The 17359-nt window shown below is 33.4% G+C and overlaps 2 pseudogenes; one reads left to right on the top strand and one right to left on the bottom strand.

The window, feature by feature from the left end:
* Positions 1 to 65: 65 nt before the first annotated feature.
* On the bottom strand, positions 66 to 8099 carry LOC108198380 (rust resistance kinase Lr10-like; annotated as a pseudogene).
* A 194-nt stretch (positions 8100 to 8293) lies between these two features.
* LOC135148520 (rust resistance kinase Lr10-like) lies at positions 8294 to 10583 on the top strand (annotated as a pseudogene).
* Positions 10584 to 17359: the final 6776 nt, after the last annotated feature.

The raw sequence follows: 17359 nt of genomic DNA, 5'->3' as shown, positions 1-17359 counted from the left end.
CTTGACTTTTAGTATAACCGTATAAGTCAGTTTAGTTAGTACATTCAATATAGGCTAGAAAAAGGAAATAAAATGACATCATCAGCTTGAGGATCAAGTATATAATCCCCGAATAACCTTTACTGTCAGATTATCAACTCGGTAGCTATTTGATTGAGTTCTTGATTGTGGACTGGCACCTCCCGCGAATAACTAGATTATCAACTCGGTAGATATTTGATTGAGTTCTTGATTGTGGACTGGCACCTCACGCGAATAAATCATAGAGTTTGGAGGCATCACCAAAACCTCAGTGTCTCCTTCAAGCATTTCAATAACTTTGTCCATTGAAGGACGATCACTTGGTTTCATTTGTATACACCACATTGCTAAAATACTCATCTTTCTAACTAACTCTTGTTCATTCTCAGCAGCATCTTCAATTTTATTCTCATTCTTTTTGCTTATTTGATCATCAATCCATGAAGGGAAGTCAAATTGGCCAGTTTGGGCCGTAAATGGATTCAAAATCTTCCTCTGCCCCACCATTTCCAAACAATAACATTCCGAAGACATCCGCCTTGTTTGAAACACCTCCAATATTTTTGTAAAATAACTCCGGAGCCATGTATCCCAGTGTTCCCCTTGCAGCAGTCATAGTCACAATACTTCTCTTTTTTTTTTCTTTTTTTTTTTTCTCTCTAAATAGTCACAATACTATCATCAGTAGCTCGTAATTTTGCTAGACCAAAATCAGATATTTTAGGATTGAAATTTTCGTCGAGGAGAATGTTATGAGGCTTGATATCAAAGTGCAAAATTTGCATGTCAGAACCTCGATGTAAATACACAATACCACAGGCCACTTCACATGAAATCTCATAAATTTTTTCACAACTTAAAGTGGTCGTTCCTCCTTCAACCAAAATATATTTATCAAGAGATTTATTAGGCATAAACTCATAGATTAGAGCACACCTTTGGCTCTCAAAGCAAAAGCCAAAAAGTTTTACAATGTTAACATGATGGATCCTATTAATTGTACCAACTTCATTGGTGAAATCGTGGCGGCTACCACTGGAATTGCTTAATACTTTATGCAAAACGCAACCCACTGAATTTCCGAAAAATCACTTTTAGGCATATACTTTATATAATTGCACTTTGCACCTTCTTGGTTCGTTTGGCGCGTCACTTTACACCTCTTCCGTTAAGTTTGACTGTTAAGGTTAAAAGTCTCGGGGGTAGTTTGGGAAATTTTAAAAAATTAATTTTAACCAGACTTTATTTAATTTTTTTGATCCTGTAAACGATATTTTTTGAAAAATCTTAAAAAACAAAAGTTGTAGAGAACGAAAAAAATCCTTTTAAAACAATAAAATTCAAAATTATTGAAATCTTTTATGTAATTTTTTAATAAATTACGAAAATCAGAGATCTTGGAAAAATTCGTGATAAATTCAATCAATTTCAGATTTTAATGATTTTTGATGATTCAGAAGACTCTTTCGATTGCCTATAACTTTCGTTCATGTTGTTTCCACATATTATGTTTCAAAATATTTTGAAAATAATGTATACAACTCATTTTTTAGTTTTAAATTCAATTAAAATAGGTTTTAATTGATTCTAGCTTCGAAATAAAATTTGAAATTATAGGCAATTGAAAGTGTTTTCCGAATCATAAAAAATCATCGAAATTGAAAATTAATTGAATTCATTACGACTTTTTACAAGATATTAAATTTTTGTAATTTATTAAACAATTACAAAAAGATTCCAATAATTTTGATTTTTTCTGTTTTAAAAAGATCTTTTCGTTCCCTACAACTTTCGTTGTTTAAGATTTTTCAAAAAATATCGTTTAGTGGGTCAAAAAAAATTAAATAAAATCTATTTAAAATTAATTTTTTTAAATTTCCCAAACTACCCCCGAGATTTTTAACCTTAACAGACAAATTTAACAGAAGGGGTGCAAAGTGACGCGTCAAACGAACCAACAGGGTGCAAAATGAAATTATATAAAATATATGCCTAAAAGTGATTTTTCGGAAATCCAGTTGGTTGCGTTTTGCAATAAACTCATACTTCAACAGCAACAACAATTCCACTTCGAAGTTTACCTTTATATACTGTACCAAAGCCACCTTCACCATTGCTTCTTACTTACCCACCATTGCTTCTTGGTGGTCATTATAATCACATTAAGTAGTCTGACTATTCAATCATGTCCAAGGTTAACAATTCTGATTGCAAGTTCAATATCAATTCATGTAAACAAGAGGGATCACTTGTTAGATAATAGGTTGCTTTAACAATATTATTGCAGTTCTAGATTATTACTCTACTTGAAACCTCAAATATTGCATTATCAACCAACATCTCCTCCGAGAGCCTTGTAGAAAAGTCAATTCTTGAGGTGATAGATTGAAGTTTAGAGTTGATTTGATCTGTGTGGTTTTCTTGATTGTGATATTAAAAAAAATATTCAGTTCTCTTGCCTGACAAGTTTGAGTGTGTCAAACTGATTTCTGTCAGAAGCGAACCAATATCTCTGTGTTACTCTTCTTCCACAGGGTTGTTATTGGTTTTGCTGAGGGGATTGTGATGGTGAAAATTGGACGAGAAGAGCCTGCAGCTAGTATGGACATCAGCGGAAAAGTTGTATGGATAAAACATAAGAAGATCCAAACTGCTGACATTAGTGTGGAATCAGATCATGAGGTCTCCTCATTTCCTAGTGGATCAATTTTGCTGTTGTAGTACATATCTCAACGAGGCACCCTATTAAAATTTCAAGCTTTTCCATCTTTCTTTTAAGGTTTCTGATGGAGAGAGTTTGCCTTTGGCAATTAAGGAGTTGGGCACCTGTGATTTCTATACACAAGTGAGTTGGTCCTTGTATATATAGTTTGTAAGATGTTCATCAACAAGTCCTGAGAATTGATCGAGATAGTTACAGAAAAAATATTGAATCATTAGATTCATTACATGTGAACTTGGTGAATCCTCTTTTCATATCGATCATAATCTTCATTTGCTGTCATCAATCCAATGCTTAACATCTATTTCATATTCTTTCGTTACGGGTAAAGTTCATATGTCTAATTTATGCGACACTTCTTAATTTCTTATCCTTGTGATACAAGGATTATATAAAATCTTCTGTACAGATTGATTTGTGTACTCATCCTCTGCTGATATATAATCCTTGTGTACTTATCCTCTGCTGATATATAATCCTTGTATACTCATTCACAAGGTCGTCTAATAATAAATAAATTGTGTATTCAGTACTCATAACTAAGGTATCGTAGTCTTCCCGTGTCAGATAAAATTTATTTTGAATATGTTCTTTTTAATTTGTTAAAGTCAGTTACCCATATTTTGTTTTTGGATTGGATTTCATTTTTCTTTGGTTGGTATTTGCCTGTTGCATTATATTATATATATGCATATAAGAAAACTTTATATGTAAAATGCTTGACCGTAATAATAATTTTAAAGATCATAGATACAGACCACTTATTCACAACTATGTAACGGCATGATACTATATTTCCTCCAAGAGCTTAAAGCGTAATCCCAATGGGCAATTTGCTGTATTTGGAAATGGTAAATACCATATATGTACAGACTTGGCATGGGAAATTAAGTTTTCCGGTTCAGCACTGCAGATTGTTTGGTCACCTGCTGGAGAATATGCTGCTAGGGAAACTGCATCGAGAATCAAAATATGTCGTAAAGATTTCCAGGTTTGTAACTTCATATATTCTTCTTACCCTTCTGCCAAATACTCATTTGTGCGTAGACAGACTCTGATATCATCCCTCGGCCTGATGTATATTTGTTATATCGATTTTAAGATAAAAATAATATGTATGACATAGAGAGAAATTAGCTCTGAAACCTTGTTTAGTTGCATGTTGGAGAAAGTATCATTATTGCCAGCTGAAGTTATCCTGACGTGCAGCTCTTTTTTATAGTTATACAACTCATTTCTTCTCGTCTGTTTTGCCTCTTGTTCTTCAAACTTTCCTCATCAAACATTATCCAATATATGATGACTATTTGCATTTGAGTCTAAATTTTTTAAAAGAAAACTTCATCCTAAATGACATGATTGCGTATCACATGATCTATATATTTGTAATAATGTTATATATTTCACAGGAAAAAAAAGCATCAAGCCATCATTTTCTGCTGAGCGTATATATGGTGGAACCTTATTGAAAATTTGCTCAAAAGAATTTATTTGTTCCTATGATTGGGCTGCGGGCAGGTTGATTCAAACAATTAATGTCATAGTTAAAGTATTCATCAAACACCTTCTAGCACTTGTTAAAACCTGTTTTATCTGCTAATTGCTGAAACTATTCATTCTGTCCCTGACTTTCCTGTTGAAAACTATTTATTTTTTTCGGAATGTTTACTGGCTGAGAGTAGGTCGCTATTGTTAGTGATAAGTCATTTTACATGCTAAAGTTCAAGGTGAGGTTCCTCATTTATTAATTGTAGCATCTTGTGTTGATGTTGGAAATAAATATTATTTAGTCTTATTTCTTTCGAAAAAAGTGGCATGCATCTTACCTTAGACTTGATGTAGCGAGGTGTAGTTTCTTTATATCTGGATTGTATAAGAACAGTTGATGAAGTAAAAGATGCTTTTGAGATCTTATACAAGATAGACTAACGAGGCATGATAGGAATTTGGGTCGGGACTGAATTTCTGTTAATTCAGGAATTAATGTTGTTTCACTTTATATGTTTTTTTTTTAACTCGGAAACAAATGCCGAACATGTTACATTTCATTTCATTTACATCCTAAATTCACCCTTGAAAACTCTGGACATGGGTGTTAAAGACCTCTGGACATGGGTGTTAAAGACCTCATAATTGAATATTGGTGTATACATATCTTTAAATTAAATGTGTTTTAGTGATAAAGAATTGATTGTGTTTAATATCTTTATCAGAGGATAATAGATATATTGTATGAGAGATTATTGGTATGATTGACGACAATTTTGCTGTAAGATATGCCTCAGGGTTTACAGTTAAAGGGGATTTTTCGTTTGGAGAGGGACGAGAGCTGATTGTACTAAGTTATGCAAAACTATTTGTCAAGTTTGAGCATATTGATAAAATAATAGCTCGTAGGTTTGATGAAAAGGAGACTTGAACAACAAGAAATGTCATGTCTTGATGATTACGAGAGATCCATTTTTCCAAAAGAGTATTTATTTTATTAAAATTTTGAGAAAAAAGATGAAACTACTAATATTATCGATAATGTTGTGCAACGGTAAAAAAATTATATAATCTGAATATTAAATTCTTTTGTGTTGTCATTTTGGTATTGAACATTATAATCAAGGTTGACATGACTTATATGTTGTGCAACAGTAAAAAAATTACATAATATGATTATTAAAATATTGTTTTATGTGTTATCATTTTAGTATTGAACATTCTAATGAATGTGAACATGACTTATTTATATTATGAAACGGTAAAAAATTACATAAAATATGAATATTAAATTTTATTTTGTGTGTTATCATTTTGGTATTGAAAAAGTTACTAATATAAAAACAATTTTAGAGTTGATTTTGATATAATCATTCAAAGAGTTAGCATAAATCGATTAATTATTTTTATAAAATATTATATATGACCTCGTATCGGCACTGAACGAGACATCTTTTGATAGAAGATATTTGAATATAGTTAGAAAAGGTGATGAAGAGATATATGATTCAAAAATTGTGGCAACATTTCTTATAATCTGGATTCTTAGGGAGGCCAGTTCTCAATCGGTGAAACTGTTGGAGTGTTGGTTTCAAGTTTTGAAGTAGAATTTCAGATTGTTGTTCACGTAAGAGCTATTGCTATCTTTTTCAGAGTATTAGGAGCGTACTATTTTTAGGTTTGTTTACTATTATACCCGGCTAATCTATATTTTGCAATGTTCTTCCCTTGACTTGTTATTTAACTGCATTTGCTTTGTGTTTGAAGTATAACACTTCCTTCTCGTTAACATATTTATGTGAAAAGTATATGTCTTATTTGTCGGAAACAATTTTTTAAACCTATTTCTCTCGGTTGTTGGTTAAAAAAACATATTATATAGTTATATATCAATTGCGAGATGTTTCCAGTTTAAACTACTTCGTCTTTCCTACCTCACCGTCTTTTCTTTTGATTAATTCATCAACATATTTAACCTCTTTATCTTGGTTTGGCTCTGTTGGTTTCCTCTTCTTAATTGAGCGAGCAGCATGTGGACAAAATGATAATTATTTGCATAATTGAAATAATAATGATATTTAATATTAGTGGATCATATCCGGCTCATATTCGATGGATCATTAACTACTCAGTTAAAAAATAAAAATACGATACTGGATCATATTCGGTTCAGATGCGGATCTGAATTACCTGGGATGGGTTTATATCTGTATAAAATGATCACAGACCCAAATCTGGATAAGCTAACAATATATGATCCGATACTTGAGCAGAGGTACCTAGTATCGCCCCGATCATTTTACGACGCTACTTGTTCCTTTTCTCTCTCTATATCTAAATCCTGATAGATATTAAACTAAACGATGGAGTTTGAAACCCTGATAGATATAAAGATGCATTCTAAGCATGTCTAAAGGATCTTGAACATATATACGAAGTTCATTTTCTTAGAGTTATGATAGGATGATACATGCATGACTTTACAGTCCCCGTTATCGACAAGGTGTCTGGTCTCTCACCTTCTTTCTAAGGTTCAGGCTTGCGCGAAACAATAACAAAACCATGTACAGTGAATGATCACGTTCCCCAACTTGGAACATCTAGATTGTAAGATGAAATCCGATCATATGTATGCCAAAAAACGAGTCTTATATTGTGGCCTTATGCTAGGAGAAGATTATGACATCAATCAACACAAGCTAATTATGAGATTATCCCTACTAAATCTGTGATGCCAAGTGGTCATAATGGCAAGATTTTGAGAAGTTGTATGATGCCAAATTGCAACTTCACTGAAGCAAACAGCGCAAAAAACGCAAAATGAAAGACTAATTTTTCAAAACTAAAACGATTGTGTTGATTCTTTTTTAGACAACTGAAGATTGAAGACATTCAAATGAATAAACAGAGTTGCACAAATATTTTGTTTTTCACTATATGTTAACTATATACGAAGCTTATCTTCTTCGAGCTACGATAGGAAAATCTTGTGGGTAGAGGACACAATTGACATTGTTAGAGAGGTTGTGTGTTCCAATCCTTACTATCTTACTCCATGCTATTTACGATGATATGTGCACAGTGCAGGTCTAAATCTTATCCTTTCATCTGCATGTCAATTTTTGTCTTACCTGGTGTGATTCACTGATTCCTGTGTTCAGATACATGCCAACATGCGATACTCATATATAAGAAAAGGACTTTTAAAACACATAATTCTGAGATTAGAAGGTTGGAAATGAAAAGGATAGGATACCTTCTTCTTATTATTATTAACGAAATTATGTCCTATTTTATGTTTACAAGCTTATATTATATAGTTGGTTCTCAAATGAAATGCTCAGCTCAAGTTCATCAATCTTTGTCCGTGTTGAACTTATCATCTTGAAAATATGAAGTAGAGATTTTTCTTGTGATTTATCAGGTTGATCTACAGAGTACTCATTATGAAATCTAGGAACTTGTGAGAAGATGATGATAAGCAGACACACCAAAGTTAAACATTACAGTAATTCTATAGCTTGGAGGATCAATCAAATAAAACTTGGAGCTTCTTCTATGTCTATAATATGATCATCATCATAAGCATCCACCATCTCTAGTTCTTTAATCTTTTCCGCTGATATACATCCCCTTCTCTTTGCAATCTTTTTCTCTTCTTTCACTCTCACTTGTGCTGTAGTTTTACGAGACTCTGATCTGCATTACTTCTATGAGATACATTCCAGTCCTTCAGGATGCTCTTACTTAGACTATTACTCTTATTCGCCTCCACAACTTCATCATGATCAGTTTCTGATTCTTCCAACAAATCCCTATAGAGATTATCCACCTGCTGCCATATTCTGTTTTTGTTACTACTTGGCATGCTTTTGAACAAGGGGCTCTAGACAACTGAATGTATCCTTTCGAGACTAATGACTTGATGTGAAGCACATTCTACTGTGTGAATGCTTCTCTTTACAACATGTTCCTTCTAAATATTTTTTAACAAGAAACTTGTACATATCACATATGTCACTCTCTTTAAAATTGCCTAGCTGGAGGATCGTTACCATCACCATGTCCACAATTCGCCCCTTCATTCTAGAGCATGTTGCTCAACAACTGAATGGCTTAGACCCTAATTTTACAGGTGTTGTTGGTCTGGGAATTCCGAGCAATGCAGGTCCAGGTACACAACTGTCCGCAAACAGAGTTGGTATTCCTGCTTCTGCTGGAATTTTCCGTTTAGGCAACCATGTTAATAGCCTTAGTCGTGTAGGAAATTCTCTTTCAGCGTCCTCAACTTTGTCTGTAATTAGTCCAGGGTTGCCTCTGCGCAGACCACCAGGCTCATGTTAGAGGTGAACTACAGCTATTATTGGACTTGGGGATGATAGGGGTTATGGTGGCGGATGGGTTCCTCTTGTTACTTTAAAGAAACTTCTTAGAGGTATACCTGGGAGTATTGTGGCTATTTGCTCAATTACCAGATCTATTCAAAGAGATCTTGGGGTCTATTCTGAAGGACAATCAAGGTGCACTATTAAATCTTCATCAGGAGCAGCCAGCCTTGCGGTCTTCTGTGGGGTAAGATACTCCGTGGCTGCAATGACTATACATTTTACAATTGTTCGTCAACAAGTGATTTAAGTAGATATGCCCAGACTATAAATCTACCCCTTCTCGGTATCATAAGTACTGTCACTTCTCTGAGAAGCCATGATCATCAAATCTATGCCATCTGTTCTCTCCTGGACACTGTTGAAGTGCCTCTAACATCTCGCACCAAGTTGTACAACATTTCTCATGTCCCCTTCATGTCCCCTACACGGTGGGAGGGCTGACTTGGTCCGGACCTGATTGTGGTGATTGCGAAGTCAAAGGACAGTATTGCAAATTCAGAAAAAAAAAACGCAAGATTTTCACAGAGCCCAAAGGTATGCATTTGAATTTTTAAATATTTCTATGCTTATTACAACCATATATCTAGGAAGACTGAATACTTTGAGATCATAGAACTATAGCAGAGAAAGAGAGAGTGAATTACAGAACTAATCGACTGTGTTATAGTAACTTTTGTCTTTCTTCTCTTGCAGGTTCATCACATATACTTCTTATAACAGGTGAATCCTCATCCCTGCTAAACTCACAATTACACTTACTCCGCACTATAGTTGCATTAGATGAGACTAGAAAATGCTAAATAAAAACATTTTAATTGTAAATCATCACATAGTTATGATAACTGACTCCGCACTATAGTACATTAGTTCAGACACAAAATACTAAAGGAAGACATTATAATTGTAAATCATCGCATAGTTGTGATAAGTATATGGAGAAACAGATCCAAAAATATATGCATGCCTTCGGTAGTGATATAAGAGCAAACTGTCCTAATGATCCTTATATGATCCTAGTAAACTGTCCTAAAACTTAAACCAAGACCGGGTCTCTTGGCATATACTCCTGGATGTGAGAACTGGTCGCTTAACCTAACATATCTTCTTAATATTGTAGGTAAAGTTGGAGCTATCATTTTTGGATTCCTTATGATTGTAGCATTGTGTTATGCTATAAAGTCCTATAAACAAAAGAAAAGATGCTAGTGGAAGGTCGAAACCTTTTTGGGGGATTACAGAGCACTTAAGCCCTCACGATACACTTATGCTGATATTAGAAAGATCACCAACGACTTTAAGTCAAATTAGGGGAAGGCGGCTATAGATCGGTGTTCAAGGGAAGGGACAACTTTCAAATGATGTTGTTGTTGCTGTTAAAATCCTACATGATAAGCTTGGTGCCAGAGGAAGTGGAGAGGATTTTATAAATGAAGTTAGTACAATCGGCCTAGTCCACCACGTCAATATGGTTCGTCTGGTTGGATACTGCGCTGATGGCTGTAGAAGAGCTCTCGTTTATGAGTTTCAACCAAACAACTCACTTGAAAACTTTGTCTTTAAGAAAAATAGGAACGAAGGATTCCTTGGATGGGAAAAGATGCTAAAAATTGCTCTTATCTTCACCAAGGTTGTGCCCAGCGAATCCTCCACTTCGATATTAAACCTCACAACATATTGTTGGACCAAAATTTCAATCCCAAAATCTCAGATTTTGGTTTAGCAAAGTTGTGTAAGAACAAAGTATGGTCTCCATGACTATGGCAAGAGGGACAATAGGTTATATTGCACCAGAAGTATTTTCCAGAAATTTCGGAAAAGTGTCAACGAAATCAGATGTTTATAGCTATGGAATGTTGTTGCTGGAAGTGGTTGGAACAAAGGATCGCACTTCAGTAGGTGTAGAAAAAAGCAGCGCATATTTTCCAGCATGGGTTTTCGATCAGCTTGAACGGGGTCGGAAATGAGAAGCCAAAATATTGAAAAAGAAGTAAATAACATCATAGCAAAAAAGCAGCAAGCTTGACGATATTTCTGAATCGAACTGAGAGCTGCTAGGATGGTGAGTCGTCTCTACTTAAATTTGTACAAATAGTAAGTGTAGCCTGCAGGAGACGACACGATTTTATGCCATATTATTTTATGTCATATTTTAACGTTTGGCAATTTGCTTTTATAAAATATGGGAATGATAACTACTTTTAATTGGACGACACATAAAATAATCAATATCAATGCTTGAAAATGATACATTATGTCATTTTTCAATTTTATTTTTGTTTAAGTATAATTCAATGTCATTTTTCATATACTTTAAAATATGTCATAAAATTTAAAATAAACATTTATTTGAAATGAAGTGACATAATACTTTGTATATTCATTTTAACTAATGTCTAATTTTTAGACACATGTATTAAAATATAGGAAAAAAAATTGAACAAAATATTTTAACGATTATATAAAATTAAAATTGATTCTAAATTTTTATTTTTAATATTTTGAAAGAATAATTATATAAAACTAGGATTGTGCCCGCTACCGCGGGCTTTAATTTATTATATTTTTTTGGCAAAAACTTATATATTTAAATGATATTAGAAATAAAATAAATTTTGCGATTAGTAGAACTACTTATATTACATGTTAAGGGACGTAAAGTTTCTTTAAATTTTGTTACAGTATGCAAAAGTGAATGCTAATATAGGTGGTGTTTGGCTGGGCTTTTAAGCCCAGCTTCTATCTTACAATTCAACTTCTACTTATTTCGTAGTGTTTTGTTAAAGAAATTATAATCAGTTCTGTCGATTTGTAAGCTGGATTTTTGGAAGTTGGAAATGCTAGCTTTTTTTTTGACTTATGTGTTTTTTTTTGAAAATTAAGTTCACAATGATTTGTATGAAAATTGTAAAAGATATTTTATAATATTTTAGCAATTTTTATACCTAATAAGTCGTGAATGTTAATGAATTTATCCAAACACTTAAATTGCTAATAAGTACAAAATTACTTATCACTTTTAATCAAGAAATCACTTAAAAGCAATAAGTAAATTCTTTTAAGTTAAATCAAACGGCCCCCATAATGTTGGCATTGTTTTAACAGACTATTTATATTTGTAAATAAATTTTTTTTAATATTAAATTTTATAAATTCTGGGAAAAGATGAATTTTTTTTTTCTTTTAGCAAAATACAGCTTGAGAAGTTAATTTATAAAACCTAAATGAATAATGAAATAGAAGCTGAAACCAAAGTATTAAATTCCGTCGCTATTTTGTTTTTAAGCTCATCTCAAACATATGATTATGATTTATGGAATGTATGAAATGAATAAAATAAAGGAAAATACTTGGTGCACATAATTATGTAGAAAAACATGTACATAACACATGGCGGATTTTAATTGGACGCCTCCCCTGCATTTAAACTAACCAGTCCAATTAAAACCCACCACATCACTTGCCACATACCTATTTTTTGTACACAATTATGTGCACTTAGCACTACTCTAAAATAAAACAGAGTTATTACAAATATCTGCGTAAAGTTTTGATGTTGAATAAGTTTGACTTTTATTACAACACTATTCTTGGAAGCCGTAACGCAGTGGAGTGATTAATCTTACAGCTTTGTTGGGCCATAACTGGCAGCAGTTAATGTTGTAAATCAGAAGCAATTGTTCCAGATTGAGTATACTCTCTTCAGACTTAGGTAAAAGTTCCTCTCCGAACAATCTCATTTTACCTATTTTCAGAAATCTCAGGGTTTGTATGTTGTTGAATAAAGTACTGTTTTCCAATCTGTTTTCTGAAAGCAACTGGTTGTCCTGTAATTTGTTTTTTTTTGGATTTTAGGTATGGAACCTGAAATGAGGTATCCTGTGGATTTCTTGAAAGCTTTGATATTTTTCCCGAAAGGCAGTCTCCCACAGAAATTGGTATTGGCTCATGTTTTTCTCACTTGTATTACTTTCTCTACGTTTTTTAGTAAGACCAATGCATCGTTTGTTTTCAGTTTCTTCCCCGAGGATTTGTTGATCGGTTTGGGGGTTTGTTGCCTGAGATTGTAAATATTAAGACAATGGATGAGCAAAGGTTTTCAATCAAGTTCTCAGCCGAAGATGGCTGTTTCTTTGACATGCATGCTCTTTTGTCAAAGTTGCTCCCTAAAGAATGTCAGTTTTTTTATTTCAAGTACCTTGGAGGGCCTAATTTTGAAGTGTTTCTGTTAGATGTAAAATATGATTTGCATGGGATATCCGGTATGTGGTTACAACTTGTTTAATTTGTCCTAAGTGTGTATAATGTACTGAATATATTTATGTTTTCAGGAATTGCTTCTCCCTTTCAGTGCATGTTTATTAGAATCTACCCAAATTTGTCAAGCAAGTGGGAACCTTTGGTAAACTGTTTATAATTTTTAACTTATGTGAAGATATTTTTCCTTTTGTTATTTTCGGAGAGGTTCTAAACAGTTAAAATCCCAATTCAGAGATTGTCTGAGGAATTTATTTCCAAGTATGGATCTCAAATTCCTCGTGAAATAAGATTCCAAGTCAGCGACGGCAGTTTCTTAGGGGGGATTTATGATAAAGGGGATGGCACCATAACTGGTCTGCAACCAGTTTATAAGTTCTATAACTTGTCATTTTTTGAGCCCCTGGTTTTCACATACCTTGGAGTTGATTTGTTTGTTGTGAATGCTTTTGGAAAAGACTGTATGCCAAAGAATGTGAACAGTAAGGATTGAATTGAAACTGTTTCTCTATTAGTGTTACATTGTTTTTTATACTATCTTATTGTTCTTGTTAATTTCAATATTTAGGTGATTCTGGTGATTTCTTTGAAGTTGAACTGAAGCCATCTCATCTTCTAGAGTATGATTTTGGGGTGGTAAGTTTTGTTATTGAACTTCTGAGTATTTGGTTAGATTTTGGTTTTGTTACTGATACGGGTTAATTGAACAATAATATTCAGACAATTCCTGCAAAGTTCAAGTCCCTTTTGTCCAAGATTGATTGTAATGGATTTATTAAAATAAAGCATGGTAATGATTCTTGGAACGTGCTGTTGAAGAAGAGACCTAACAGGGTTGAACTCCATACTGGGTGGACTTTGCTGTGGAAATCTCTGCGATTGCTGCCTGGCGATATCTGTGTTTTCAGGAGGGCAGGTTCGAATTTTAAATTTAATTGTGAGGTATATAGGCATCATGTTTGAAGGTGATGTTGTATTAAAATCTTTGTGGTGTGATGATTAGAAGATATGTTAGTTTGTGTCTGATGTTATTTTTGATTGGTTATGCTCTGATGACGAATTATAGCTAGGTAAACCGTGTGCATTTAACAATCTTTATTAGATGTTTTTCTGGGAAAATTAATTTGCTCTGTTTGTGTTGAATTGTCTATAATTTCCTGAAGTATTAATCAAAACAATTATGTAAATATGGTAAGACTTTGCTGCTGAATCTTAGTACATCATGGTAAATCAATAATCTTATAAGATAGGAATGAATATCTTCAAACTTACAGACTCAAACTTGATGTGCTCTTTAGATGATTAATAGTCTCATATATCTACTCGCAATATTTTTTGGTGAGCTTTTTCTTTCTTTTTGGCCTCTTATCAACCTCTGGGCTTTTGATGTTTGGATCGGAGAAATCTTCGATATGATAGCTTGGACCTGAATCCTGTGGGAAATAAATAAATATCTTCATTAGCCTTAGAGAAATAATTATGTTGTAATCATTTCCTATTTATTACCTGAGTGACTGTCGTTGGGAATGTTGATTGGGGAGTAAGGAGTTCTTCTTCAGCTATAGTGTCGTTTGTTGGACATGCATAAATGCCAGTAGCGTAGTATGTACCAAGCTGTTTTAAAATATTAGAGTCTTTAATCTCCAGTTTAACTGCGAAATGCTGGTTTTCCAAGGCCTTTATAATTTGCGGTACTTTCGTGTTTTGTATTACCTATTTTTAGAGCAACCATGGATGTTGTATAAAACAGATAAAACAATAGTTTTGAATAGGAAATAAAATCTAACTGTCACTCACTTCCTCATCGAAGTCAATCACAGCCAAATTGAATATAGTCCTGATTTCACGATCAAGAAGAAGTATATCAATCTCTCCAGTCTTGTCCTCTGCCTGAACATGTATTTCCCACCTGTTTTTTTAATAGTTTTCATTATTAAGTTTGTATGACAGTAGAAGTTTATATATGACATATTAAAGTATAAAACGTAATATAACGTTATGAGCTATGTAGTAATTGTATACCTTAAATCTGGTTCTGGCACATTTCTATCAGAGCATCTATAACACTTTAGAGTTCCATTCTTCATCTCAATGATTTTGTAGCATGAAGTGCAGTGGTAGCGGAACCATACTCCCGTCTCCAAGACTTTTTTTATTTTAACTTTGCAGATAATCTCTTTCTGGAAAACGACATTTTTGTTAAATGTTATAGAATTATAACCTGAAGGATTATGAACATAATAGTATGCTTTTTACCTCAGCATAATTTATTGGTAGTTTCTTCACATCAGCCAATGTAAGTGTTTCATCTTTTTGCTTAACGTGATTCACGAAATTGTATTTGGAAAACTTCCCCTGTGCATACCTGTTTAAAAAAATGCTCGGCATAATTGAATTTTTTAGATATATATTTCAAATAGGTTGGAGTATATGTAATGAACTTACATTTTCCTTAAAACCGCCACGCTCTCATCCTCATAATTGATGTAGAATTTTGTTGCTGTCACATTTGCCACTTCATATTGCTTTGAATTCTGCCTTGGTGGTTGCCATGAGGTTATTTTTGCACTTGCTATGATGATTATAGTTGGATACTCTTCAACACATTGGATTGCCTCGTTGAATTTCTCAGCCATAGCATCCCAAAAACAAACATTTACAGATGTTCTTCAAAATAGGAGATATTTTGTCAAATTATATTTCTATGATTATGTGTGGTATAATAATCTACCTTACGGCCGAATCATTACCTGCCATCGACAATGTTGAACTTTACTTGTTTTTGCTTTTTTCCAAAGCGATTTACCAAATCACCTATGGGTGTGTCTCTTTCTATGATACCAACAACATCTAGAGATGCAATAGAATAAAGAATTTAGTATTTTATGTTTGAAATTAACTTTGTAGGAAATAAGATATGTCACAGAATAGTATTATCACCTGTAAGATAGAGGTTCTGGTCTGCAATGTTTTCTAACTGGATAAGATCGTAGAAATCAAACATGTTTCTCTGGATCAATCCATCTTCAAGGTCTACTTTTTCAATCTGAGTGAAGTTGGTTAGGATAATTTGTTTATCATGGTTAACACATCTAAACTTTTCAGAGGAATCGTATTCTTTTATGGTAAAGTTTGAAATGATGCATATATTTCCATCTTTGAGCTTTGTTTCCTGCTCTTCAAAAACCTTTCCGGGCACAAAAGCATGCATCCTAAAATTCTGTATGAAAAAATTGCATAATATAACATATGTTTTTATGATTTGTATTTGGCACAGAATGATATAATAGAAAATATTTATGATAGGAAAAAATATATTTCAAACCTTATCATCAAGAAAAAGAAGGTTTATTCCTTTCCAACTATCACCCGACGTTGAAATCCCCTTCCAGTTTCTTATGATTCGAACCTTAATTTTCCAGTTGAAAGATCCGGCAGTGAGGTCGGACAAACAGTTAAAATCTGATAAAGACATTTCTCTGGAATATGTTTTCCACAACCTGGTTTTTGTAAAATGTTTTTTACCAATCTATATTGGAGGTGGTAATAATGGTGGACGGTTTAGTTGGTGAATCAATTATTTATGTTGATGTGATGCTGTTAGATCTTGATAGATTTTTGGAAAAGTTTTAAGGTTATATTACAGTCCATAATATTAACCGATGGACAAAGGTCCTGGAAAAATACATTGCAGACGTAGTACTGAAATTGTTAAGTACAAAATTTAAAGCTAATCTGACAGTAGCAAAAGTTTGATAGAGAAGAGCATGAAAACTTGTGAAGGCACTATCTGTCAAAGAGCTATTTTCTTAGGTTTTCCAGAGCACGATACAATAGAATAGACGCCAATTTTCGTCCTTAGTCCTCAGTATTACTGACTGCCTTTGCTCCCCTGTTTAATAAATTAAGCTGAAGTTTTCATGTTCGATAAATGGATTATGTAAGATTTAAGGTATGATTAATAGTTTACCTGTTTTTTGTTCTTTAGTTGGTAGCTGTTTAATGTCATGTCTTCATCCTCACTCTCGCTTATGACTTCGATTAGCTTCCTTCCTTTTTTTTTGGGTGCCAACTTTGACTGCTCCCTTGCACGAACTGTCTTTTTTTCCTTGATCGGATTCTTTTCCTGTGCAAATGTTATGTAAACCTGTTAAACTGTGAACAATTAATATATAGAGCAACCGCCTAAAATTCCACACAACCTTCTTAATCTTGATAGCTTTTTCTCGGTTGAATGAAGATTTCTGTGATGAAATCACGCCTGCGTTGTCATTCTTCTGTCTGTCTGTTTTGGCTGAATTTTTTTGTTGCTTCGAAACATTATGCGAGCCTTCTGTTTCAGCATCCATGTCCTGCCATTGTATCCAACAACAACGTTATTTTGAGAAATCATAATGTGTAATTACTGTTTACTACTTAGAAAATAATAATGGGATAATATTTACCTGTAAATTTTGGTCATCCTCCGCCTCTTCGGACATTTGCT

This window comes from Daucus carota, chromosome 8, assembly GCF_001625215.2.
Source record: "Daucus carota subsp. sativus chromosome 8, DH1 v3.0, whole genome shotgun sequence".
NCBI lineage: Eukaryota > Viridiplantae > Streptophyta > Magnoliopsida > Apiales > Apiaceae > Daucus > Daucus carota.
The sequence above is the reverse complement of the archived record's forward strand: the minus strand, read 5'-3'. Positions and strand labels throughout refer to the sequence as shown.